At 44.4% G+C, this 4374-nt stretch overlaps 1 protein-coding gene across 8 annotated transcripts in view; it reads right to left on the bottom strand.

Moving 5' to 3' along the window:
• Positions 1-4374, bottom strand: part of LPAR1 (lysophosphatidic acid receptor 1) — a 141236-nt gene that overhangs the window by 110733 nt on the left and 26129 nt on the right. Inside the window, exon 1 of one of the 8 annotated variants that reach the window (XM_025209000.1) lies at positions 349-368. The exons of the other annotated variants lie outside the window; for them this stretch is intronic. The gene's annotated coding sequence lies outside the window, so the exon portion shown is untranslated. Of the gene's footprint in view, positions 1-348; positions 369-4374 lie in introns of those variants that run through there. 8 annotated transcript variants of the gene reach the window in all.

Below are 4374 nucleotides of genomic sequence, written 5' to 3'. Positions count from 1 at the left end.
ACGGGGCCCACCCCGGTGTCCTGGGGCCAATGCCAGCGGGGCCCAGAGCAGGGTGGCAGGAGCACGGGGTCCCAGCCGGCAGGTGCTCTATGGAGCCAAGCCAGCTCCCTCCTCTCCTTGCTGGTGCAGCCCAACCCGGCTCCACATACCCCTCCCAGCCTGCGCCCTGCTCTGGGCCCCACCAGTGCTGGCCCTGGGACATTGGTCGCAAGATGGTGACCAGGGGACGGGGCACCTGTCAAGGGGCGGGGCTACCCATGCAGCCCTCAACAACCTGCCAAAACTGGTTAAGCGGCCCTCCACCCAAAATAATTTCCCGCCCCTACCCTAAAGATTTTCAGCATTGACCTAGATTCATGGAAGCAAATAGCTCGAGACCGTCCATCCTGGAAGTCATCAGTCCAAAGCGGAGCGCTGGCCTTCAAGCAGTGGTGCACGGAAGAAGCAGTAAGGAAGCACATGGCCAGGAAAATGAGGACCTCTTGTGTGCAGTCCTCGTCGCTCTCCTGCTCCTGCTGCAGCAGATAGTTTAGGGCAAAGATTGGGCTTATAAATCACCTGCATACCCACATGACCTAGCCTCCACACACACACCCCCCCACACACTTTTCTCCTTTTTCTTCTTTTTCCCCTTTTTCTTTCCCACTTCCTTTCTCTCTGCCCCACCAGCTGGATGTGGTCATCTTCGCTTGTGAAGGACGAACAACGTTAAGAGTCAGATGACTGTATGTTACAAAGGTAGATGCACTGATGGATATTCATTAATCCATTAACTAACAGAGGGTGTGTCTACATGAGATGCTATAGCACAGTAACAAGAAGCTACTGCACTCAACCATGAGGCAACACTACTGCACAGTAGTAACGAGCTACTATGCAGTAGCATTGCGAAAAAACTGTGCAGCGACACTACTTCAAAGTAACACCAGTTACTGCACGGTCATTTAGTATTTGCTTATGCAAGTACCAAATGACTACGCAGTCTGCTGCTCATGTAGTAGATCTACTTAGATGCCCAATAGGTGGGGCAGAATTTGGCCTTTAGAGTTTGCATTGTAACGTTTAGTGACATATATGGAAAAGATCACAAAGATTAAAGCCACAGAGGCTCAAAAAGTGAAGAAACACCAGAAAAATCACAGTAAGAACTGCGGTCTTTAATTTCTCCGCCCTCCATGATCATAACATCAGTAAGCTCCATGGCTTGCACCACAAAACCGTGGCTGACTAATTCCAGAGACCTGGAACTAGGTCACTTCCCCTCCTCAGAAACAGTCTGCCAGAGAACATGGAATACATGTCTACCATGGAATTGGTAATACTCCCTTTTCAGCTGGTTGAACACCTTCTCCATCAGTTCTCTTTTCTTTATTGCATGAGCATCATCCTTGCAATTTTTTTTAGTTTGCTGACCAACCGAATACCTTCATATCAGTAATGCTTAAAAAGAAGAAGAAACAAGAAGATCTATCACATCTGGAAAAACCAATCTGGTCACTGATTTTGTCTGAACAGATACCCAGGTACAACTTTTTTATCTCATTGGTCCATGCAAGTCTCAATAAAATTATCTTAAATGGTGCTGGCAGAAGAGGTTCAGTATAACTAAGCAGCATAGCAGAAATGTGTACTTTACTTTCCCGCTTAGGGATCATTCAGTGATACTATAATCATGCTAATAATATACTTGTGCTTATGATTATGCATTTGTGTTCAGGGTAGGTATACTTTATTATCTGCAAAATAAATATTGCACTCCAGTATTTACAATAAAATTAATCTTTAATAGTATAGCAAGCACAGACAAATGTGGCAATCATCATGTTCAGCAGTAGATTACCTTAGACTTGATTTTACTGAACGCATGAACGTTTATATAAATATAGGTAATACTTCTGCAAATCTCAGGAGACATTATTCTGAATGGTCTACTGCCCATTGTTTGGTAATTATCCAAGTCGAAAGTTAAAGTTCCTGTGGTGTTTTTAAAAGAAAGTAAAAGATAATGTCTTAGCCAAAGTTCATGTTCTCAGTAAAAGCAGGTCTAAGGTGATATAAATATAAAAAAAACAAAACAAATATAAATGTAACATAACTAGGGAAACAGACCTTCCTCCTTTTAAAGGAAACTTAATTTTACTTGGTTTAGTTGTGTTTCTCAAGCAAGAATACACAACAAACTTCTTGGAAGGACAAGAAAGAAAAAAGGAGAAAGCAAGACATGAGAAAAATAAAAGGAAGTGGGGGGGGGGAATATGCAGCAACTTAACTGTTCTCTTAGGTTGATCCTGCAGTTACAGTGCAGTTTTAGTGACATAAAGTATCTCTTTTTTTAATTACCTGTAGCATAGTATGGCAAGGATAGGAGACCCTCAAAAGTTTGGGTAGCATAGATTTATTTAATTATGCACTAGACCTTGACCTTAACCCTTGAATTATCCTAGAAGTCTAAGCTAGGACCTTTGTGAAGGAAGTGTTCTACATGTTCAAAGTCAAGTTAATTAAAACAAAAAAATATCTCAAGAGCAAAATATTAAGAGACAATCAGATCAACCCCTTTTCCTCCAGCACCAGTGCCAACCACACCCAATAATTCACTATCAAACCTCCAAGACAGTTATTAAAAAGGGGCTCTTATGACCCTTGCAACTTCCTGGGGATATAAACAATTTGTTTCCACCAGTACAATCTTTTAGTTTCATAAGTATAATACCATCATTTACCTCCCTTTACAATGACATATGGGGAATTTAAAATGGCAGTCTGAGGACAGAAAGAGAATGGTTTAAAGCACTGAGCCCCAGAGATTGAAAAGCCACAATACAGTGTCTGTAAAGGATGCAGATCATGGCAAATCCAACAATCAATAATACCCAGGCATGACATTACACAACTAGTAGGCAAAGCTAAACAATCGCTGACAAATCTATCCAAAAACTATGGGATGGTACTAGTGAAGAGTTCAGTTTTCCAGACATCTACTGAAAAAACAATATAGCCAACCATAAAAATGCGTGGAGAACAACTTTCTGTTTCACAAAGTTGAGGATACAACGATAGGATCATCTATTTTGGATCTTATCCTGACCAACAGCAAAGAACTGGTGGAAGAACTGGAAGTGATAGGCAACTTGGGAGGGAACGATCACAATATGATAGAATTCCAGATCCTGAGGCAGGAAAAGCAAAAGACAGGGGTTTTCAGCCTTTTTTTAACAAGTGTACCCCTTCTGTCTAGAGGTTCCGGCTCATGTACCCTGAGCTGTGCAACACCATGTGTGTCCTGCCATGGAGCAGTCAGGGAGCACAGCGCAGTAAGCAGCAGCAGGCACGTGACATCATGCCACTCCAGGGGCAGCTGCAGCGGCATGCGAAGCCCAGTGTAAAGTGGCAGTCACCTCTGTCCCACACACAGATCGGGGGGGTGGGGGTGGCACATGCCCCCTCCCGGCCTCCACCAGGGTGCACACAGCTGCAGGGGTCCCCCACGCCCCTATACGATCCACCCAGGCTCCAACTGTCCCACAACACAGCCCAGCCAGGGCCCCATTCACCCCAGCCCCTGCCCCACTCCCTCTGTCACCCCTGGGACCTCGATCTGTATCCCCCCACCTCTTCCCCCACAGACTTACCTATGGGGGGGCACACATGCACAGGCCCCCCAAATAACTTTTTCTCCCTCTGCCTATGGTGTACCCCCTATAACCTTTTTAATTACCCCCAGTTGACAACCACTGGCATAAAAGCAGCAAGATTAAGATGCTAAATTCCAAAAAGGTGGATTTCACCTGACTCCAAGAGTTAACAGGCATGGTGCCATCGTCAGACTGAAGGATCAAGGCACCCAGGAAGAGCTTCTAAGCTTCTAAGGGGCACAGTATTAAAAGCCCAACAAGAAGCTGTTCTGACACAATGGAAGCACAAGAAGAATGGAAAGAGACCAATGTGGCTGCAAAGGAGCTTCTAGGATGACTCAAATGCAAAAGGAAAGCATGCAGGCAGTGGAAAACTGGGCAGGTCACCACGGAAGCTTACCAGCAGATAGCATAAACCTACTGGAACAAAATCAGGAAGGCAAAGATAAAGAATGAGCTGCACCTGGCAAAGGAGGTTAAAGACAAGAAGAGGTTCTGTAAGTATATTGGTCAGAAAAGAAAGACCAAGGAAGCTGTAGGTCCACTGTTAACTAGCTGGGGAGGCTCTAACAGGAAAAACAAAGAAAGCAGAGCTACTCAACAGCTACTTTGCCTCAGTTTTCACAAAAATATTAAACTGCAGCCAGGCACCTAATAAGAATTATTTGGATAAGAAAGAGGGCAAGCCGACAGGTAAAATAACACAAGAGTCAGAGAGCCTTTGACAGGACTGAATTAA

This window comes from Alligator sinensis, unplaced genomic scaffold (genome assembly GCF_000455745.1).
Source record: "Alligator sinensis unplaced genomic scaffold, ASM45574v1 scaffold371_1, whole genome shotgun sequence".
Classification (NCBI taxonomy): Eukaryota; Metazoa; Chordata; order Crocodylia; family Alligatoridae; genus Alligator; species Alligator sinensis.
Note: the sequence above shows the minus strand (reverse complement) of the source record. Positions and strands in the feature narration are given on the sequence as shown.